Source organism: Zingiber officinale, chromosome 2A (assembly GCF_018446385.1).
Source record: "Zingiber officinale cultivar Zhangliang chromosome 2A, Zo_v1.1, whole genome shotgun sequence".
NCBI lineage: Eukaryota > Viridiplantae > Streptophyta > Magnoliopsida > Zingiberales > Zingiberaceae > Zingiber > Zingiber officinale.
Genome location: NC_055988.1, coordinates 22936504 through 22961149, shown reverse-complemented (window position 1 = coordinate 22961149; position 24646 = coordinate 22936504). Strand labels below are relative to the sequence as shown.

Here is a 24646-nt window from a genome sequence, read left to right as displayed (position 1 = left end):
AGATAGAGATGTTCTTTGTATATATTACAAGAAGTTAACAAGTTAATGACGAGTTCCTCCAACAAATAGATCTTTGCCATTAGATGATCTCGATAGGTTGAGTACAAGCAATGAGTCCATTTTTGCCCACTATGTCAAAGATTGAACTAATTCTAGCATGCCTTATCGCGTCTTGAATTGGTTCGCTCAAATCATACATTTTTTATTGTATTGATACTGACAAATCTAAGATTTGCACCCTAAAAGTAAGTTAATTTGATAGGAATATTATAGCGAGGATTTGAGTTATGAAGTATGATTTAATAATTTTTTATGAATGTATATATTTGCAATGTTGAAGAATACTTTTGAGTCACGAGATTTATCCCATCGCCATTAGTGTTCAATCAACCTAATCATAGAGCCTCCGAGGCTATGGTGCAGTGGTAGGGCATCTAAGTTATCACCCAGGCACCCACGGTTCGAGCCCCAGCTATGGCAAATTTGCAGGAATTTTTCCTCTAAATGGGGCACACAACTAAAAGATGTTGGGCTTCTAGGTTGCCCGCTGCGAGCCCTTCCCGATTTACCTTGGTGTCCGGTGGAAAACTTTCGTGGGACCGGATCGGTCATCCCATGCTCGACGTTACTCAGCCTGGTTAATTATTTTTAAGACTAGCTTAACATTACAAGACAACATTGGGAAGATGTAGAACCAATATCATCACATCTAAAACCCTTATTGTCTCAATCATTTTGATTTTTCAACCAGCATTACAAGAACTAAAACAAAAACATTTTAGATACAAGTCAATCACTAGAAATCTTCTCTAACCGTATGAAAATGATAAGAAATCCACCTGCGAACTCAATTTGTTAGATGTTTAAAGCAGTCCATTCCCACGCATTTATTGTTCGACCATATATCTGAATATTTGCCAAATCTTGAATCTATCGATCAATTCCCTCATTATCTATGGTATAAACAGGGATTTGACAGTTCTTATTGTTATTCTTTGGGTCATTTATTAGACTCAGATCATCTTCATCTTCCTTGTAAGTTTTCACATATGTTTCGGCACTTGCCAAAATCAATCTTTTTACCATAAAAAGCTGATAGTTGTTCTCGACCACCGAGTCGAATATGTTTGTAAAGTTTGATGAGCATGCCAAATTGTACCTGTTACAAAGTTTGCACTCACATACAAAAACCAACATATATCCAATGCAGAAGTGCACGAATAGATGAAGCAAAAAAAAAAAACAAAAAGTAGTCCGGTGCACGAAGCTCCCTTTATGCGGGGTCTCGAGGAAGGATCCATTGTATGCAGCCTTATCTTATTTTTTTTGCAAGAGGTTGTTTTCAGGATTCGAATCCGTGACCTTTTGGTCACAAAACAACAATTTTACCGTTGCAAGAGGCTGCACGAATAGATGAAGCAAAGAAGTTTATTTATTTCGATAGACAAAGCATAAATTCCAGAAATTATAAATTTAAAGAATAGAGAGATTCTTATGAATGACAGAAACAACACTTTGAAAATAGATTAAGAGATTGATAGACACATGGAAGTAGGAGGGTTGTAATCAAAGTTCATTCTTGTCATATTTTATGAATCTACTAAATCTTATTGCATTCTATAATAATAACAAGAATGAAAAGTTATCCATATGCGTTGAAGAAATTCTCCAGTGGTATCTCAATATGCATCATTTATCTGCCACAAGAACAAATTCATCAAATGTTCTCATGTCACACGTTTGCAAGACTTTTGTGGCAAGTAGAGCAATGAAACTAAGAAAGAGTCACACGAGTCCAACACCAATTATTCATTTGAATGTCATAGAAACATCAGAGCTCATGAAAAATGTAAAATACCGGAAAATAGGCGAATCTTAATAAGAAAATTTTCTGGAATTTTCGGTAATTTTTCGGGAATTTTTCGGAGCTCGTACGGACGAGTTAACGGGGACAAAAATAGGGTCTGGAAAAGCATGTTTTGGCTACCCTATTTAAATGAGGAAAAATGGAATTTCTTAATTCCTTTTTCTTTATTTATTTTCTTTTTCTTCGTTTTTGGTTGTCGCCGTTCACATCTTCTCCTCGACACTGAGCCGTTCTCCTCCTTGCCCTAACCGCCCGCGCCCTTCTTCTCCTTTTATTCTGTTTCAATTCCTCTCCTCTCCTCTTATTTGTGAAGCCAAGCCCTCTCGCCCGGCGCCGACGCCTCTCTTCTCCTATCTCTTCTTCTCCTCTGCCGACGCCGACCTCCTTCCCCTGTGCCCTAGCCGCCGGCGACGCACCGAGCTACCCCGATCATCTTCTTCTCTACCGACGCTGCCGCCGGCCGAGTTATTTCTTCCCGCACGAAGAAGTGCAGCGACAGCCGATTCTCCACCGCCGCGCACCCCTTTCCTTCTCTTCTCTACCGAGCCGAACCCCACTTCCCCTCCGCCCAGCTGTGCCCTAGAGCGAACGCCGACCACTGTGCGGTGGATCTAAGCCACACCGCCGACGCCTCTTCCTTTGCAGAGTGTCGTCGCCGCACCGGACAGAGTCGGCGCCACTGCCGGCCACCCCGTGCCCTAGCTCCGGCCAATCTTTCCTCTGCCCTAGCTGCGATCTTGGAGAGCATTTCGTTGCTATGTGGTGACCTTGAAGGTGAGTGTTGATCTCAGTTATGATTTGGGCTTAGATATTCCTCTATGCTCACTGTGCTGCACTTGTGCCCTAGATTCTACCTTCGACTCTGATCAAATTCTAGCAGCCAAGCAACCTCTCACCCGCAGTCACTGGGATTGGAAATTTAGGTAAGGTTTAGGGTTTTTATTTTCGTTATAGATGTTGGTTAGAATGGTTGCAGGAGTTGGTGATACAGATTGAACTAGGAGATCAGTGAAAGGTAAGGTTTTTGGGTTTAATGTTTGTGGATTTAGGTCTTAATGTGGATAAGTTAATTGATTATCAGTTAAGGTTGATCAATAATTAGGGTTTTCCTAATTGAGTGAGTAGTTTGATTTAGTTATTTAATATATGTTGAGTAACTAAATTATATGTGTTAAATTAGGTAGGTCGATGATTATGACTCAGGGTTTTGCCCTAAATTGTGTTGAGAATTTTATTTAGCAATTTATTTGAATTTTAGCTAAATAAAATATCTGTGTATTGGTATTTCAGGACTTTGACGCGAGACGAGTATCTCGACGTCCGATTTGGATCCAACTGGACTTTTCTATTGGAGGCGGGTACTTTTGACTTATTGTCTTTGATATGCTTAGTAATGAAAATAATATGTTACATTAATTGTGTTTCCTATTTGTTTCGGTTAATCACTGCCCAATACATGTTACCTGTTTGATTGATTGTTTGTTTGCATCTCGTATTGATCTTGTACCCTATCTATCATGCTCATGGGTAGTGATATAACCATGTTTCACATGTTCAGGACCTAGGTTTGATACCTTTTTGATCAGTATGTCTTGATTTGATCTATTCACTATGGTGCCCATTGTTATATGCCCAGAGGTTGGTTTAGTATATTACCATGCTTAGTGACATGCACCATTTGCATGATCGCATGCTGTGCGATAGATTGCTCCATTATTGTCGAGCACTTTGCCAGTTTTCATCACTGTTCGGTGCTCCGTTGTGACGTTCATGGGTAGCGTGACACAGCGTGGTAGCACGTCAGTTTGACTCTTCCGGTGCTCCGTTGATCCGCTCAGGGGTAGTGTGACGCAGCGTGTAGCACGTTAGAGATTCCTCCCCGTCATAGTGTATCGGGAGATGAGAGCATTGCGCTCCCACATTTATGATTTGGGGTAGGAGTATGTATGTACTCTGACAGCATCCCGTCCACTCGATCACTCATCAGGAGTAGTGTTGCGGAGTGCACGGTAGTCACAGTCCTACCCACTTGGTCCCACTTATGTAGTGAGTTGGCTGACTGGCGTCAGGGGTGACCATGACATTGGCATCATATGCATGATGCATTTATTGTTTGTGATTGTGATTGTTGCATTTATATGCTGCATATTGTTTGGATACCTATGTTTGACATGCATACAGGTCTTCTATACCTTTCGGACTGTTTGTCCTTATACCTGGTCCTGGTTAGTACAGATTCTCTCCTGTCTTCTTCGGTTTGCATTTACCTTTATCTTTATCTGGAGACTGTACGCATGATTAGTGCTAGATGTTATTTCTTTACTTTGCATATCAACTGTACCTGCTGAGTGTTGGACTCACCCCGCCTCCATTGTTGTTATATTTCAGGATGATGCTGTCAGGAGAGAGTTCTAGTTGCTGGTCCCCTGAAGACCCGAAGACTTACGGATCTACTGGTTTTGTTTGTTTTCTTTTTGACTATGTTATAGACTTGGTTTGTTTGGATACTTGGACTTTGTATGGATTTTGAGATGTTGATGGATTTTTGGTATGATTTGGATTTTATTCTACTACATGCCTGCCTGGACGGCAGAAGAGGTGAGTTCGTCGGATTTGAGCTTTACGAGTGTAGTGGAGTAGGGTGGATTTCGAGTCAGGGTATTATCTTTCTGTTTACTTATATAAACTGCGTGGTGATGGTTTATTTTGTTGTTATTATTCCAGCCGCATGTGGCTGAGGTATTTAGTGCTTGTAGAAAGTGTCAGATTGTCCACCGTACAGAGGAGATGCTGCCGAAATTTTCTCGGACAGGGACTCCTCTGGGGCGTGACAAAAAAAGTGAATTTCTCTAAAAGGGTTTGTGTCATAAAACATCACAACCCTAACAAAAAGTGAATTTCTCTTGAAAGATATTTTACTTGTATTATGAGATAGTTATTAGCTATTTTGCAAGTCAAATAACAAATTTGGAGAACCAATACCTTATCTGCTACATTCCTTAGTCTTTTGGCAGCCATCGTAGGAAGAAAATCATGTGGTAGCAGATCCTGTCCGAATGCTGACTCAACGGACGCTGGGCATGTGGCGCTCTCCGAACTGCTGACGTGGATCTCAGACCGGTCGCATGAGTCTTCGGCGAACCTGCAAAGAAGTCGGGCCGGGAAGGGGTTCCCGACGACGACCCTCCGACGCTCAAGTCAGGCAAGAGGAAATGCAAGTGGCTTCGAATAAGGGAGAATGCATACCTCCGGCGAAGTGTGAGGCCCCTTATATAGAGCTGTGAAGAGGCTCACGCACACATACCGAGGCGAATACGTGTCCTCTAACCATACCTCAGTATGGGTATGTCAGAAGAGCTTACCTGACACCATACTGCTACAGTCCGAGCACATCTCTGATGGGACAGCGGGACCCTCTATCGTAAGATCCTGCGTACGGCTTGGTCGTTGAGCATACCCGCTGTCAGAAGATGTTCCCTTGTCCTTTTGTCTCTTCTTACCCCATGCCGAGCGTCCGGCCGGTCGGCAGTCTCCTCACGTCCGGCCGGTCGTATGTGCTGGTCCGCTCGGGTGATTCCCGGTCGTGTGCTCTGCTGACTGTTCACAGTAATGCTACTTTATGCCTTCGGCCGAGTGGGCTCCCCGATTGGCCCGGCGACCCTGTTCCCCATGAGCGTCGGAGACCCGACTCCCCGTCGGGTTTGATTCCGCTGAGACTCCGTTCGGTCGACCGGTCTCCCCTTTTCCGGTCGGTCGTTTGACCCTTTAACTTCACGTGGCGTTGACTTCCCTTAGAGGGGGGTCCCTATTCTTACCTCCGGATCACTTACCTCCCATTCAAGTCTAGTCGAAGGAGGCGATTAGTCCGACTGACCGGACGATTGTTTCGCCGAGCGGCTCATCCAAGAAACCATACTCCGCTCGGCCGATGTGGTGCTAACTACGACCTCAGTCAACGCCACCATCCCTCGGATCTCCTCCTAATTCGTGCCAATCTCCGTCATTAAGGCAAAGCACGCGCTCTATTCCTCGATAAGGCGCTCATTAAATGCTCTCCCGTGGTGGAATGCCACGTGGCATTGCTGTCGTCATCGTACGGCGGCGGCGTCGCAGGCGATAAGACCGAGGCGATTTGAAATGGACGGCCTGATGCGTGCTTCGGTTCTTGCGACCTGAATCCGACGGTGGAGGCTGCTCGGGCTCAACCCTATAAAGCCTTCGCTTTCTCCACCTTCGTCGCATTTCTGCTCTCGCGTGCCCAGAAGCTTCGGCGTTTCAGTGCTCTGGCGACTTCGATTCTCCCTTTCCGGTGATCCCACGTTCTTCGTCGATCCTCCTTCTTCTCTGTAAGGCCCTTTTTCTGTTCTATCTCTGGTTCTTGTGTTTTCGTTGCCTCTCTTTTCCGAGTTTCGATCCTCGGGGCCTCTTTTCGTTTGCTATCTTCTTTCTCCTATCCTCCACCTTTGCCTTTTTTTGATTTCGTCCGCTCGGCCAATGGCTAGCTCCTCCCAACCTCTAGACCAATCCCTCGGCCCATGGTATACTACCATGGAGTCGCGCTTCGATCGGCGCGACGCCGATATTTTGATGGATAATTTTGACATCCCATCTGACTTCGAAATTATCTTACCCACTTCCTCCGCTCGGCCTCACAAACCGCCGCGCGGAGCCTTTTGTGTTTTCCGCGACCAGTTTACAGCCGGTCTGCGATTTCCCATTCATCCTTTCATCGTTGAAGTCTGCAATTTTTCGGCATTCCACTCGGAAGCCTAGTCCCCAATACTTTCCGCCTTTTATGCGGCGGCGTTGTCCTGTTCAAAATCCACCACATCCCCCTCCGACCGGAGGTTTTCTATTATTTTTATTACCCTAAACAGTCCGAGCTGGGCACATATATGTTCCAGGCTCAGCCCGGTTTAGTTTTCTTCAATAAACTTCCTTCTTCCAATAAGCATTAAAAAGAATTCTACTTCTACCTTCGTATGCCTGAGCGGGCCCCCTTCCTAACGAAGTGGCAGATCGGACCACCAACCTCACCAGAGCTCAAAAGGTTCAAAACCCGACCGGACTATCTTCATGCCGCCAACATGCTGGCCGGTCTGACGTTTGACATCAACAAATTCCTGCCTGAAGGGTTGATGTATATATTCGGTCTGAGTCCGATCAGGACCCCCCTTCCGAGCGGCTTCGGTAAGAATTTTACTTTGTGCATTCGTTTTAATTGCTAACTGATTTTCTCTATTTTCCTTTGCAGCGAACATTGTCATAGAGTCGATGATGGCTGGCATTTTGAAGAGGAAGGCGGCGGCGCTCGAAGCCGCGGCGGCTAAAGAAATGGAGACGCTCGGCATCCAGTCGGTCGGCTCTAATGAGGGGGAGAGCGGGACAAATGCTAGGGAGTCGGCCACCCAGGCTTCTCTCCCGGAGCCAGCGGCTGGCGCAACTGCTAGTCAAGAGCCTTCTGTTCGAGAGGAGGGCTCGGCTCAAGAGGAAGAGCGCCCCCTCCGACAAAAGAGGCGCCGAGCGGAAACGCCACTCCGCTCAGCTACATCTGCGGTCCATCCATCCGAGCGGACCACCTTCGCTTCTCGCCACAAAGTGGCGGTAGAGGCGATCTCCTCCGATCGGACGCCCTCCCAACTAGACGCGTCTGCGGACCCCCTTAAGGCCGTTCCGATCAGCGCCCTTCCACCTGCTCCCCGCAAAGTCCAACGTTCAGCGATTTTGTCGCAGTTTTCGGCGCTGACCTCTGATCCTTCCCCGACTTCCGCCCAGACAACGCCCGATCGGCGTCACACCATCCGAGTTTCCCTGCATCTCCCCACCGGGGAACTAATGCCCGAAGCCGATCGGCCAACAACGCCCGAGCACCTGATCACAATGAAAGGGCCCTTAGCTGAAATGTGGGCCGACGCTCGGGCACGCGTCGCAATGATTCCCCTCAGTAATCTGGCCAACAGCCACATGCAACAGGCCACTGGGGTAAGTTTGTTTTCTCAAGTCCTTTACGCATTCTTTCCGACCGGCGACTAACAACTTTGCTCGTGCTAGAGATGGGTGGAGGAGATCGCCGTTTGCAGTCGTCTGGCGATGGTGGGCGCAGAATTAAAGAGGTTGAAGGCTCCGGGCGGCCCTTCCGGCTCACAAGGTCCATCCTACGCCGAGCTGCAAAAAGAGCTCAAAAAGACTCAAGATTTACTGGAGGCCGAGCGGAAGAAGACGGCCGACCAAGCGCACAATCTGGCTGAACTTGATCGCCTGAACAAATCACTGGATCGCAAGATAAGCCTGGCCACCGAGCGGAAGAAAACGGCTATCTCCGATCTGGAGAAGAAGAACGTAGAGGCTCGGGGGCTGGAGCAAAAAGTTAAAGAGTTGATGGACCAACTGGCCAACAAGAAGACTGCCCGCTCGGATGAGGTGACGAAACTCGAGGCTATTTTACAAGAACATCAGGCAGCTGCCGATGCTTCCCGAGCTGCACTTAAAGAATATCAAGAGGCCGAGCCAAGTCGGGTCGCCGCCCTGAGACAGAATTACATCCGCTCGGCCGAATTTTCGGAGAAAGTTTACGAGCGCATGTACATGGCCTTTGAACTTGCCATGAATGCCACGACAGAATATTTGAAGTCCAAAGGGAAACTTCCCGATTCCGCCGTTATCCCCGCTCAGGACCAGGCAACACTCCTCAACAACATCCCGAAGGATCTCTACGAGTATTTAGAATAGAAGTTTATATGTAATCTAGCCGCTCGGCTAAAAACGATCACTTTTTTGTAATTCAGGCGCTCGGCCTTAATGTCTTAAATGCCATCCTTCCGCTTGCTTTTTCACTTATTAATCAGTATGTATGCTGGCCGCTCGGATTTCCAACTACCGTTGTTTGTATTTCCTTAATTCTCCTCGTTATTCGCCTTTCCTGCCACCTTTCTTGTGTTCGAAAGGGATTTTTACGAAGTATTTTGTGTAGCTAGTCCACTCGGATGAATATATCTTGTTTCGACAGAAGAGGTTGTTCGCTGGATGTTGACTAAGTACTTTTGGGTACTTGGCCGATCGGCGAGTATAGATGGTCAAAGGGTGTTGACGGCGAGTATTTTTGGGTACTTGCTCACAAGTCCTATCTATATTGCCTTCGTCCGGTCAGAGGGTTTATAGTCGCCGGCTCGACTCTCGATTTTTAACGTCAGAGCTCGACGGTCTTCCGCTCGGAGGGTTTATAGTCGCCGGTTCAACTCTCGATTTTTAACGCCAAAGCTCGACGGTCTTCCGATCGGAGGGTTTATAGTCGCCGGCTCGACTCTCGATATTTAACGTCGGAGCTCGACGGTCTTCCGCTCGGAGGGTTTATAGTCGCCGGCTCGACTCTCGATTTTTAACATCGGAGCTCAACGGTCTTCCGCTCGGAGGGTTTATAGTCGCCGGCTCGACTCTCGATATTTAACGTCGGAACTCGACGGTCTTCAGCTCAGAGGGTTTATAGTCGCCGGCTCGACTCTCGATTTTTAACGTCGGAGCTCGACGGTCTTCCGCTCGGAGGGTTTATAGTCGCCGGCTCGACTCTCGATTTTTAACGTCGGAGCTCGACGGTCTTCCGCTCGGAGGGTTTATAGTCGCCGGCTCGACTCTCGATTTTTAACGTCGGAGCTCGACGGCCTTTAAGACTAATTTTAACACAGCTGTTCGGCGGAGATATTTGCCATCTTATATCATTTTGCTTCCTGCATTACAAGGACATAGGCGACCAAAACATATATAAAATTACATCAGCGCACCTCTCACCCAGCTCGGTATGGCTGGAGATGATTCGCGCTCCATGGTCGATCCAGCCGCCGTCCGTCTTCATCCTCCAAATAATAAGCACCCGAGCGGAGCTTTTCAATGACTTTGAAGGGGCCCACCCAAGGAGCCTCCAGCTTGCCCATGTCCCCGACCGGTTTTACTTTCTTCCACACTAGGTCGCCGACCTTGAATGCTCAGGGGATTACGCGATGGTTGTAATTTTACTTCATCCGCTGTCGGTACGCCATCAGCCGGACGACCGCCTTGTCTCGGTCTTCATCGATCAAGTCCAACTCCATGTTCCTCCGCTCGGCATTGTCATCATCATAGTGCTGGATCCGGACGGACTCCACACCAACTTCAATTGGGATAACAGCTTCGCCGCCGTACACTAAATGGAACGGCGTGACGCCTGTTCCTTCCTTTGGGGTCGTGCGGATAGCCCATAAAACGCCTGGCAGCTCGTCCACTCAGCTTCCTCCCATGTGCTCAAGTCGAGCCCGAAGAATTCTAAGGATTTCTCTGTTGGTTACTTCCGCTTGGCCGTTGCTTTGGGGATACGCCACGGAAGTAAAGTGTTGTTCAATGCCATAACTTTTGCACCAGTCTTCGAGCTGCTTCCCGGAGAACTGCCGTCCGTTATTAGATACGAGCCGGCGAGGGATGCCGAAACGACAGATTATATGCTGCCAGATAAACTTCTTGACCATCTGCTTGGTGATCTTGGCTAGTGGCTCGGCCTCCACCCATTTGGAAAAGTAGTCGACCGCCACTAGTAGAAACTTCCGTTGTCCGGTTGCCATAGGAAATGGACCCACAATATCCATTCCCCACTGATCGAACGGACAGGATACAGTAGCTACTTTCATTTCCTCCGCTGGTCGGTGGGAGAAGTTGTGATACCTCTGACAGGAAAGGCACGTTGCAACGGTTCGAGCGGCTTCTGCTTGCAGGGTTGACCAATAGTATCCGGCCAGCAGGATCTTCCTAGACAGTGATCGTCCGCCCGGATGCCCTCCGCACGATCCTTGATGCACTTCTTGGAGGATGTACGCCGCGTCTTCCGAGCTCACACATTTCAAAAGCGGGCGGGAGAAATCCTTCTTGTAGAGTTGGTCTCCAATGAGTGTGAACCGACCGGCTTTCCTTCTTAATAGCTGGGCAGCCTCCCGATCGGACGGTGTCGCACCTGAACGCAGGAACTCTATGATGGTTGTCCTCCAATTGCTCGGAAACGCGAGGCCCTCCATCCGGTCGACGTGTGCCACCAAAGATACTTGTTCAATTGGCTGCTAGATGACGATCGGCGTTATCGAACTTGCGAGTTTGGCTAACTCATCTGCCGCCTGGTTTTCCGCTCGGGGTATCTTCTGGATAATGACTTCTCTGAAATTGGTCTTGAGCTTTTCGAAGGCTTCAGCATAGTGTTTGAGCCAAGCGTTGTTAATCTCAAAAGTGCCTGAGAGCTGCTGGGCGGCAAGCTGAGAGTCTGAATGAAGTATTACCCGACCGACCCCTACATGCCGGGCGGCCTGCAATCCGGCTATGAGCGCCTCATACTCCGCTTCATTATTCGTGGCTCTGTAATCCAGCCGGACGGATCACTACAAAAAAACCTGTAAATACCGACGACATTACCGACTGAATTTAATTCAGTCGGGAAATACCGACTGAAATTTAATTCAGTCGGTGTTTATCGACTGAAGTTAATTCAATCGGTATTTATCGACTGAATTTAATTCAGTCGGTAATATTCCGACTGAATTTAATTCAGTCGGTAATATTCCGACTGAATATATATTTCAGTCAGTATTTACCGACTGAATATAATATTTAGTCGACAAATCTTTTAACGGGTTCGGGTATTGATGTTTACCGACGAAATATTAAATCCGTCGGTAAATACCAGTATTCGGCTGCTCCGATTAGTGTTAGGGGTTACTGACGGATTGTAACATTCCGTCAGTAATTACCGACGAAATTGTGATTCCGTCGGTAATTACCGACGGAATTGAATTCCGTCGGTAAAACAGAGTAAAAATTAGGGCACGGTGCGACTTTCCTCTCCGCGCGAACTCATTCTCCTCTCCTCTCCGCATCCTCGGCGTTCGGCAACCGGCGATCTCGGCGTCTAGCCTCATGTCCTCTCCCGTTCTCGGTGATCAGCAACAGACGACTCTGGTATGCTCCTCTCCTCCCTCTTCTCTTCTGTTTGACGCGCACGCCGCCTGCTACGTCGACGCCTTCTCCCCAGGCGTGTGCTCCGCCGGTGGCTGCTCCCCAGGCGCCTACTCGCGGCAGCCGTCCACCGTTGGCGCCTGCTTACTGCTGGCCAGCGCCGCAGGGCCCTGTTCACTGCAGGTCGGCGGCGCCGCAGGGCCCTATTTTCATTGGGCATAAATCAAACGATATGCTATTACAATTGATGTTTGCACAAAGAACATGCCAGTTCATGGATGCAACAGTTATCTACTTATTACACAAACAAGGATCATCAACTACTTGCACATCTAAGTCAATTTTTTTGTAATAGAAAACCAGATCTGCCAATAATAACAATGTAAATTTGGTCCTATAATGAGTTCATATGGATCATTCTCTATGTTGTATAACATAAGCAAACCTAAGTTGAGTATATGGCAATTGAATGTATACATTTATCATCATCCACCTACAAAAAAAATCCAAGAAACCTCCAAAAATATAAAAACCAAACTTAATATCGCAAGCAATAATCAAAAAGTTCTTGGAATCACAATGTAGATAGGGAAACAAAATTTTAGACAGAAACATATAATTGAACATATTGTTGCTGTGCAGCCAAGTCAATCTGAACTTCAGGAGGTGCCAGTGTCGGTGATTCGACAAAGTGAAGGTTAGGGTCCCTGGAACCACATTTATCATTACTTCTAATTCTTGATTAGATAATCTTTAATTGATATCAGAACCAAATCATATTAACCCTGCAAGTTTTCTGGCAAGATAAAGGAACGGCTTATCAAAATTTTAATTGCTCTTTGCTGAAATCTCATAGTACTAGAGATTCTTCTTCCTATGAAATGTAACTTGTTTCGCATTATCATGTTTGTAAACTTTATTATGATGTGTTGTAATGTCATTTTGTAGATATATATCTCATGGCAGATCATCCAACACCACCACTTCATGGATCTATAGTTCTTAGGGTTGTTGGAGAGTCATAAGTATTTTTTCATTATTAGTAATTCATGTTCTTTTTCTAAACATATAGCTTATGTTTTAAAATTGTTTATATGCAGATTTACTCCTGACGACCATCGAGTATCCACATACATTACAAAAAAATTTAAAGAAAGAGTCTGCATTGCTGGTACTACATCTGGTTTACTTTCTCCATCATAAAATTTCTCATAACCATTGCATAACCATTTGGATTAATTATTTATATTTTTAAATTCTAGTATTAACTATTAAGAATGAACATTTCTATAAAAACACTTCTCACAACTTTTGCTTAGTCTCTTTCTCTTGTTCTTCTCTAATATGTTTGATTTTTTTCTTATTAATTCACCATACTTTTTCATCCTTTATTTTAATTATTTTTGTATTGCTTTTGTTATAATTTTTTTTTTATTTTTTTTATCATCTACCTTATTTTTTTAATGTTTTTTCTAGTCCTCTATTTTTTACTTGTTCAAGTTTATTTTTAATTTCATTCTTATTTACTTTATTATTTTTTTTCTGTCATTTGTCTTATTCTAATGTTCCTTTATTGTATTTTTAATTTTTCTTCTCATGTTCTACTCATGTGCAGTGTACAACTTAAGTTTCATTTTTAGATAAAGCATGAGTTGTGCATTCCATCTACTTCTCATCTTTTCCCACAGTGCACTTTCAACTTTCAGTTTGTTGCTATATTGCTCTCTTCTCATCATTTGTTCCTGCACTATTGTATGTCTGCTGGGCACTTCTAAGTTTTTGTTTCGTCTAGTGTATTTTCATATTCCAAATACCAAATGCATGCTGAAAATAAAGCTCATACTACCATGAGCATGTTGCATCCATCTTGCTTTCCCCTATGCTTGAATGTGATTCATTGATTCCTTATCTCTTATAAGATAGAGTAGCCATTACAATTTCAGATTCTTATTAGGTTTCAGATACTTAACAAATTTAGATATTTATCTTAAATTGTATTGCATTTTGCAGGAGTCCATATTGATACATTCACCACCGTATTATCATTGGATATCTACAATATAATACAGGTATTTTATTACATGCAAAATTAGTTATATATTACAATTCTTGAGTTATATATTACATTTATATCTATTCAGTCTGATTATAATATCTTATATTTGACTTTTACAGGATTATATTTGGATATATGTGTAGGTGATGTATCATGATAAGTTTGGATATTTTGTATTTGACGTTGACTTGTCAGTACTTTTGGATGTTTGTGATTGTCAGTACTTGATATTTGGTTATGTTTTATTTTGTATTGAATTTTGGAGATATGACCACATGTTAGTATGTTTTGTATTGTTTTTAAAACAGTTTTATCATTTGTTTGTGAGCATATTGTATGTTGTGTTGGTTGTTGATTGTGTGTATTGTGATTATATATGATTTGTGTTTGTGTTACCATTGTTTGTGATGGTTTTTATTGTATAAAAATTGTATATATGATAAGAGGGAAATGCAGAGCAGACATTTCAAAATTTTTACTGGAAATTACCGACGGAATTTCACATTCTGTCGGTAATCTATCGAACTGCATCAGGGTATTTACGATACATTGCCGACGGAAATGTTAATTCCGTCGGTAATCACTGACGGAAATTTAAATTCCGTCGGTGATTATCGACGGAATCCAATATTCCGTCGGGAATCACCGACGGAATCCAATATTCCGTCGGTAATCACCGACGGAAATTTAAATTTCCGTCGGTGATTCCCGACGGAATATTGGATTCCGTCGGTGATTTACCGACGGAATATGGTTTAGTCGGTAAGCTCCGTTACACGCCGTTTGCCCTTTGCCGACGGGTGAGTTTTCTGTCGTTAACGTATACCGACGGAATTCATACATTCCGTCGGTAAATTCCGACTGAATATATTTTCCGTCGGTAAATTGAGCCCCGACCCAATTCTTCCCGATATCAAAAATTCCTTCGGTATTCCGTCGGAAAGCTCATTTACCGACAGAATGCCGACGGAATATTCAGTCATTATTCGCAACTATTTTTGTAGTGGATAAGTGCATCCTTTCTTCTTGGGGAGAGAGTAATAGCACGCCAATCCTGCTCCCGAGCCGAGTGGATGATCCGTCCACAAATATTTTCCACATAGCTTCGGGCTCTGGCCTTTGCACTTCGGTGATAAAATCCGCCAAGGACTGCGCCTTTATCGCCGAGCGAGGTTGATACTGAATGTCAAATTCAAATTCGCTCAACTCTGTTGTCCATTTGATGAGCCATTCGGACGCTTCTGAGTTCAACAGCACTCTTCCCAAAGGGCTATTTGTCCGGACGATGATAGTGTGTGCCAAGAAATAGGGGCGAAGTCTCCGAGCGGCGAGGACCAAAGCAAAAGCCAGCTTCTCGAGTCCAGTGTAGCGAGATTCAGTGTCTTTTAAAATATGGCTTAAGAAATACACGGGTTCTTCTCCGCTCGCCCTCACTAATGCCGAGCCTACTACTTGCTCGGTCGAAGATAAGTAAATACAGGGCGGCTCACCCACAGCTGGCTTGGCTAGCACAGGCAGAGAGTTCAGATATGCCTTCAGTTCTTCAAACGCCCGATCGCAATCTTCATCCCAATGAAACTTAGTGGCTTTGCGCAAGATTTTGAAAAACGGGAGGCTCCGATCAGCTGTCTTTGAGATGAATATGGACAATGCTATTATCTGACCGGTCAAGCGCTGTACTTCCCTCAGATTTCTTGGGGGCGGCATATCTTGTAGTGCTTTCACCTTGCTGGGATTTGCCTCGATGCCCCGCTTGGTCACTATGTAGCCCAGGAAATGCCCGCCTTTTGCCCCGAACAGACACTTCCCAGGATTCAGCTTAACTCCATACTTCCTCAGCGTTCGGAAAGTCTCCTCCATGTCTTTAAAGAGATCGGCCGATCGGACGGACTTGATGAGAATATCGTCCACGTACACTTCCAAATTGCGTCCGATTTGCTCCTTGAACACTTTGTTCATTAAGCGCTGGTAGGTTGCCCCCGCGTTCTTCAGTCCGAACAGCATCACATTGTAGCAGTAAGTGACGTCTGCTGTAACGAAGCTGACCTTCTCTTGATCTTCTCGGGCGAGCGACACTTGATGGTAGCCCTGATAGGTGTCGAGCATGCATATCAACTCGCAGCCGGCTGTGGAGTCCACCAGTTGATCAATTCGGGGCAGAGGATAAAAATCCTTTGGGCATGCTTTATTGAGATCGCGAAAATCAATGCACACTCTCCACTTGTTGCCCGGCTTGGAGACTAGTACCACGTTCGCCAGCCAGCTCGGGAACAGGACCTCGTGTATGTGGCCGGCTTCCAGGAGCTTCTCGACCTCCGCCCGGATGATAGCATTTTGTTCAGCGCTGAAGTCTCTCTTCCTTTGCTTCACCGGTCGTGCGTCCGGTCGGACATGGAGCGCGTGCTACGCTATACTTGGTGAAATTCTGGGCAGCTCGTGCGTCGACCAAACGAAGACATCACAGTTTCTCTGGAGGCATTTGATCACTTCCTCTTTCTGGCTCGCCTCCAGATCGACCGCAATGAATGTGGTGGCCTTCGATCGGGTCGGGTGAATCTGTACTTCCTCTTTTTCTTCATACACCAAAGAGGGCGGTTTCTCGGTTATGGCGTTTACCTCGATCCGTGGCGCCTTCCGAGCAGAATTTAGTTTAGCTCGGACCATCTCGACGTAGCATCGCCGAGCTGCCAGCTGGTCTCCTCACACTTCTCCCACTTTATCTTCCACCGGGAACTTGATTTTCTGGTGGAAGGTGGAGACGGCCGCTCGGAACTCGCTGAGCGCCGGTCGCCCCAAGATAACATTGTATGCTGAGGGAGAGTCGACCACTACGAAGTTTGCCGTTCGCGTCCTCCTGAGCGGCTCTTCTCCCAGCGAAATAGCCAGTTAGACCTGTCCGACCGGCAGAACCTCATTGCCCGTAAACCCATAGAGGGGGGTTGTCATGGGCAGCAGCTCGGCTCGATCAATTTGTAGTTCGTCGAAGGCCTTTTTGAATATAATATTGACCAAGCTTCCTGTACCAATGAAAACGTGGTGAATAGTGTAGTTAGCTATTACCGCTTTGATGAGGAGAGCGTCGTCATGTGGCACTTCAACTCCCTCCAAGTCCCTGGGTCTGAAACTGATTTCGGACCCGCTCACCCGTTCTTGGCTGTAGCTGACCGCGTGGATCTGAAGCTGCCTGACGCTTGCTTTCCTTGCTCTGTTGGAGTCACCTCCGGTCGGTCCGCCAGCGATAATGTTGATTTTGCCTCGGGAAGTATTACTTCTATTTTCTTCTTCCCGCGTGGACGTCCTAGGCTGCTCCCTAGGCCTCCGGGGATTGTCCTCACGCCTCGGAGTATGATGCCGCTCGGGAATCTGTCTTTGTCATCGGTCGGATACCATCCGATCGGCTTCATGATGTCGCTGTCGCCTGTCAGATGATGGCGATCGACGGCGTCCACTCCGGGGAACGGGGTGAGCGATCATAGGAAGGTTTCGGCAATCTCTTGTGTTATGCGTGTCGGTCCGATGGAATGAGCAGAACATGGGGGTCCATACCTTTTTCTTTGGTTTGGGACGCTCAGCAGCTACCTCTTGGACATGGGACCTCACATGGTGAGAGAGGACTGCTTCGGCCCGCGGTCCTCTGGGTGGCTCCTGGCGAGTGACAGCCTTCCGCTCGGCAGGGGCTGGCCGCTCAGTTGGAACCTCTTTTCTTCAGGCCGCTTGGGCTTCCTTCACGTTGATGTATTCATTGGCCCGGTGTAACATATGATCGTAGTCTCGGGGTGGCTTCCGAATGAGCGAACGGAAGAAGTCACCGTCCACGAGGCCTTGCGTAAATGCGTTCATCATTGTCTCTGAGGTGGCCGTTGGAATGTCCATGGCCACCTGGTTGAATCGCTGGATATAAGCTCTGAGTGGCTCTCTGGGCTCTTGCTTGATGGCGAACAGGCTGACACTTGTTTTCTGATAACGTCGACTGCTTGCAAAGTGGTGGAGGAAGGTTGTGCGGAAGTCTTTGAAACTGTCAGGCAGCCTCCGAAACCACCGTTGAGCCGATCCCGAGAGGGTGGTAAGGAAAACCCGACACTTCACTCCATCTGTGTATTGATGAAGGTAGCTGTGTTGTCGAACTTACCCAAATGATCGTCCGGGTCGGTGGTTCCATTGTATTCACCGATCGCCGGGGGCACATAGTGCTTTGGCAGAGGGTCCCACAGGTTGGCCTCTGAGAATTGATGGTTGATCCGCTCGGGGGAGGCGTCCGCTCGGGGGGCCTTGCCTTTTCTGTTGTCTCGTATTGGTACTTCATCTGATGAAAATTCTCGATCACGATTACCTGCTGCGGCTTCAGGAGGCGTGCGGAATAGGGCCCGATGAAATGGAACCGTGGCATGCGGTGCTTCCGCTCGTCCCCCTGATGCTGATGTCGCTTGCTGCTCAATCCGCTCGGCTTGCGACTTCTGCCTTTGTTGTTCCACAAGCTTAGCTGTTCTTGTCTCGATCAGAGCGTCGAACTCCTCTATGGAGAGCATCACCGAGTGCGGTCGTCCAGCTTCGTCCATTGCGTCCGCTCGGATGCAGGTGCGTTTCCACAGACGACACCAAATTGATCCTGTCCGAATGCTGACTCAACGGACGCTGGGCACGTGGCGGCCTCCGAACTGCTGACGTGGATCTCAGACCGGTCGCACGAGTCTTCAGCGAACCTGCAAAGAAGTCGGGCCGGGAAGGGGTTCCCGGCGACGACCCTCCGACGCTCAAGTCAGGCAAGAGGCAAGTGGCTTCGAATAAGGGCGAATGCGTACCTCTGGCGAAGTGTGAGGCCCCTTATATAGAGCTGTGAAGAGGCTCACGCACACATACCGAGGCGAATACGTGTCCTCTAACCATACCTCAGTATGGGTATATCAGAAGAGATTACCTGACACCATACTGCTACAGTCCGAGCACATCTCTGATGGGACAGCGGAACCCTCTGTCGTAAGATCCTGCGTATGACCTGGTCGTTGAGCATACCCGCTGTCAGAAGATGTTCCCTTGTCCTTTTGTCTCTTCTTACCCATGCCGAGCGTCTGGCCGGTCGGCAGTCTCCTCACGTCCGGCCGGTCGTATGTGCTGGTCCGCTCGGGAGATTCCCGGTCGTGTACTCTGCTGACTGTTCACAGTAATGCTACTTTATGCCTTCAGCCGAGTGGGCTCCCCGATCGGCCCGGCGACCTTGTTCCCCATGAGCATTGGAGACCCGACTCCCCGTCGGGTTTGATTCCGCTGAGACTCCGTTCGGCCGACCGGTCTCCCCTTTTCCGGTCGGCCGTTTGACCCTTTAACTTCACGTGGCGTTGAATTCTCTCAGAGGGGGGTCCCTGTTCTTACCGCCGGATCAGTAGCAAAACAGAGCTGTGATTGGTTTGATCCTTGCACTCCATAAACCTGGATGTTCATCATGGTCAAGACTAGAGCTTGAAGATTCAAAGATCACCTAGCAAAGTATCGGACCATTTAACCATGGCGACATCTTGGGAAATAAAGAAAATTTCATGTGCGGATTACTTACCATGCAAGAGGACTCGCAGTGCGGTTAATTAGTAGCACATTGGAGTAGTGATTATTTTCGTTGAGATCACTCCTGCTAACTCCATTCACGTGAATCACTCCTTTTCTTCTTAATTTCGAATTTGTTGACAATATGTGTGACCATGCCTTTGAGTTGTCCGAAATCACTCCTATTTTACTTGAAATGAGATCCAAATCCTATAAAGAATCAAGAGAAGAAGAACTTGTAGCCCAACTAAAAAAATCAAGTGACCATAACCAATTGCATTGATTGAACCGATATCAGTGCAAAAATGTAAAGACAAGCACATAAAGCATAGTCGGGATAAGAATTCCTAAAAGAAAATTGGCCCAGGACACTAATTGAAAGATAAAGAGAAAAGGATAATGAATCTAGAAAGTGCATTTGATGAAGAAGATATTCAAAGGGAGCTTGATAAATGAAAGCATTTCAAACAAAAAGCCATACAAGGTTTCATACGAGTCATTGAAATGACATCTCTAATATTCTTAAATTCACTATACACTAAAAAATTAAGGTATCTTGCACAAAAAGACTGGCTCAGATTCCAGTCTCTTAGTCTAACTAAAACACGAAAACAGCTGCACAATTTTCATTCGATTTTAAATATAGAGAGGAATGTGCATATCTTTCAAGTTACAAGTAGATTTGATATCAAAGTGACAATCTAGCTATGTCAAATTGCTAAAGAAATTAAATATTAACAAAACATACATTAGACAAAGTGGAATGGAACCCACTGCACAACCTATCAGAAAGAGTATATGATCCAGGGGAAAGATGCAGAAAGCTACATGAAAGAGTATATGAGCATAAGTTTACCCGCTATTGATTAAATAAAAAAGGAACAATTTGCACAATGCTTCATTAAAGTTTTAGAAAAACACAAAAATAATGTCTGTGACTTATCAAATAATGTAACAGGAGTTGAGTAATTTTACATTCCATCTGTATTTGGATTTCCGCTTTGGTGCAGGATCCCCTTCTTGTTATGTGTTGGATTGATGCACATTCTAGAAGGCATCACAAATACTCTGCAAATTTTTTAAACAAGCATAATGTCAGTACAAAACAACTATTAATTAATTCCTCCATCTAGAATTCTTCCTACAAATTTTTTATACGCAAGGAATGAACTTTAACACCCAAATCAAATGCTCAAAGGCAAATCTTCATAATCCCAGAAACTTGGAGTGTTCTTAATTCCAATTCAACGAATCAAAGAAGATCATCCACAATAGTTGTTGTGCAAAGAGAGGGCAATACCTCTCAACCTTTCTGAACCGCGGAAGAAGAGGAAGAGAGAAAAGAGATCGCGCGGAACAACAAGACAAAGACGCACAAAAGAGAGCAAACACCAGGAAGGAGAAGAAGAAGAGAAAAAAAAAGAGTTACCGTGGTTCGGCGACTTGCCTACTCCACAAAACGGCCGAAGCTTTATTAGAATTCTCTTCTACACAAGAGAATCACATCTAATGATTCTTGTGTTGTCTCATCTACAATGGGTTTACAATGATCCCTATAAATACTGCTAAACCCCCAGACCCGGTAAAATCGTAACAGAATTTGTTATGAAAAACATAACAAAATTCTGTTATATAAAATCTTAACAGAATTTTATTACGAAAAATCTTAACAGATTTTTCTTCCATGATATCCCTTCATCCAAATATGAGCCACTCGTCAACAATCTCCACCTTGGCGAATATTCACCCCTTCGAAGAATACGAATATCTGGACAAAACTCCATCTGGATCTTTGGGTCTGGGCGTCCTTCCTCTAGGATCTAGAGATATGGATCAAGTTCAAGCAATGCTTAAACTTCTCTGTGGTCACTGGCTTTGTCAGCATATCTGCAGCATTGTCTGCAGTGTGAACCTTCTCAAGTTGAATTTCCCCGGAAGCAATCAACTCTCTGATCTTGTGAAACCTCACATCAATGTGTTTGGTTCTCGCATGATACACCTGATTCTTCGCCAAATAGATAGCACTCTGACTATCGCATAACAACTTGACTCCACCTTGCTGAACACCCAGTTCTCTGACCAACCCTGTAAGCCATAAAGCTTCCTTCGCTGCTTCAGCTGCTGCCATGTACTCGGATTCCATAGTAGACAATGCAACAATAGATTGTATCATAGATTTCCAACAAATAGGTCCTCCTGCCACAGTGAATACGTATCCTGTAGTAGACCTCCTGTTATCTAAATCTCCTGCATAGTCTGCATCTACGTACCCAGCAACTAAAGGATATTCCGATTGTCTACTGAACATGATGCCATAATTAGTTGTATTTCTCAAGTATCTGAAAATCCATTTCACTGCATCCCAATGTGGTCGACCAGGATTTGAGAGAAACTTGCTTACCATACTAACTGCTTGCGCCAAATCTGGTCTCATGCAAACCATGGCATACATCAGACAACCAACTGCACTGGCATAAGGAACCTTTGACATCTCTTGGATCTCGTCATCCGTCTTTGGACACTGTGTACTGGATAACTTGAAGTGATGCGCCAGGGGTGTGCTCACCGACTTTGCATTCTTCATGTTGAACCTATCCAACACCTTCTCCACATAGCTACGTTGAGACAACCATAATCTCCCTGCAACTCTATTCCTGTGAATCTCCATCCCAAGAATCTTCTTGGCCTCTCCCAAATCTTTCATGTCAAATTCCTTGCTCAGTAGCCTCTTCAATTTGTCAACCTCTCTCATCTTCTTCGCAACAATGAGCATGTCATCTACGTATAGTAGTAAGAAAATCAGTGATTCATCTTCAAGGCCCTTCACATATATGCAGTAGTCATACTCGCATCTCCTATATCCGTTTTGAATCATGTATGAATCAAAACGTTTGTACCATTGCCTAGGAGATTGTTTCAGTCCATAGAGCGATTTCTTCAACTTACAAACCAACTGCTCTTGTCCGGACTGACTAAATCCCTCAGGTTGTGACATAAAAATCTGCTCCTCCAAATTTCCATGAAGAAATGCCGTCTTCACATCCATTTGCTCCAAATACAAATCGTGATGTGCCACCAAAGCCAATACCGCTCTAATTGACGTATGTCTTACCACTGGAGAGAAAATTTCTTCATAGTCAATCCCCTTTCTTTGTGAATACCCTTTGCTACCAACCGAGCCTTAAACTTCACTTCTTCTCCCTCTGACATTGCTTCTTTCTTCTTGAATATCCACTTGCACCCTATAGCTTTCTCTCCTTCAGGAAGTTCCACTAGATCCCACGTTTGGTTCTTATGCAACGACTCCATCTCCTCTGCCATAACACCCGTCCACCTGTCCTTCTCAGAGCTATGTATTGCCTCCTGAAAAGATGTAGGGTCTCCGCTACTAGTGGTAAGTGCATAAGATACCAAGTCTTCGAATCCGTATCTAGTGGGTGGTTTTACGACTCGTCTCGTTCTACCACTAGCTATAGTGCGATGCTCCATGTGCTCTGAGCTAGAATCATCGAAGTCATGAGTCTCTAGCTCCACCTGCACAATATCTTTCTCTTTGTTGCTTTGTGGTGTTTCCTTTCCTTCTTCCTGAGTACGTTGTAACATAGCTTTCTCATCAAACACCACATCTCTGCTGATCACCACCTTGTTTGCCTTAGGATCCCAAAGCTTGAAGCCTTTAACTCCTTTCTGATAGCCCAGAAAAATGCATTGCTTTGACTTTGCATCCAGCTTTGATCTTTCCTCACTAGATATGTGCATATAGACTGGACATTCAAAAACTTGAAGATGAGAGTATTCTACTTGATTCCCTGTCCATACTTCCTCTGATACTTTACCTTCTAGTGCTGCCCTTGGTGATCTATTAATGAGATAACATGCCATATTAACTGCTTCCGCCCAGAAATTCTTTACAAGCCCTGCATTCAGCCTGAGACATCTTGCCTTCTCAATGATTGTCCTGTTCAACCTTTCCGCTACCCCATTCTGCTGAGGTGTCCTGCGAACCGAGAAGTGCCTCATTATCCCATGCTGCTCACAGAATTCCTGAAACTTTGAATCTGTGTACTCAGTCCCATTATCTGACCTAAGGCATTTGATCTTCCTTCCGGTCTGGTTCTCTACTTCAGTTTTCCACAATTTAAACTTTGCAAAAGTTTCTGACTTGTGACGCATAAAGTATACCCATACCTTTCGTGAGAAATCATCAGTAAAACTCACAAAATACAAGTGCCCTCCACGTGATGCTACACTGGTCGGTCCCCAGAGATCCGTATGTACGTAGTCCAGAATCCCCTCCATCTTGTTTTTTGCCGTCTTAAATTGCACTTTGCTCTGTTTCCCAAGAACACAGAATTTGCAAAATTCAAGCTTTCACGTTTTGACACCCTTCAACAAATCTCTCTTGTGAAGTTCTAGCATCCCACGTTCACCCATATGCTCTAGCCGCATATGCCACAAGACAGTACTATCTGATTCAGACTCCACCGAGGCGACTCCACCTACAACTGTAGTCCCTATCAACTTGTAGATGTTTCCTGCTACCTTTTGTCCTTTCATTACCATCAGAGCTCCCTTGCTGACTTTCATCACCCCGCTCACTGATTTGTAATTACAACCAATACCATCCAGTGTGCCTAGTGAGATCAAGTTCTTCCTTAGCTCTGGTATATATCTGACATCACATAAAGTTCTGATCACACCATCAAACATCTTGATTCTGACATTCCCTATGCCGATAACCTTGCATGATGCATCGTTTCCCATCAACACTGAACCATAATCCACTGCCCTATAGGTGTCAAACCAATCCTTGTTTGGAGTCATGTGATATGAACATGCAGAGTCTAAAATCCATGCATCCGTCAGCTGCTCCGAACTTGACATAACTGATAGCATATCTCCATCACCGCTTTCTGAATTTTCTTCTTCAACTATGTTTGCAGACTTTACCGAACTACTTTTGTTCTCTGCAACATATTTCTTTATCTCTGGACAATTTCTCTTGATATGACCTTTACCTCCACATTTGTAGCACGTGATCACCTTCTTCCTTCTCGACTTAGAACGAGTCTTGTTGTTGTTGTCATATCCATGTCGAGATTTGCTCCTACCACGCTCTTGGTTGCTATTTACCACAAGTCCTTCTCCTTGAGAAATTTCATCGCTTGTTTTCTTCCTTTGGTGAAAACCTAGCAACGCACTTGTGATCTCCTCCAATTTGAGAGTTT

The 24646-nt window shown here is 45.5% G+C and overlaps 1 pseudogene; it reads right to left on the bottom strand.

Annotated features, from left to right (window-relative positions):
- Positions 1 to 1024: 1024 nt before the first annotated feature.
- Positions 1025 to 24646, bottom strand: part of LOC122043587 — a 40016-nt pseudogene continuing 16394 nt past the window's right edge.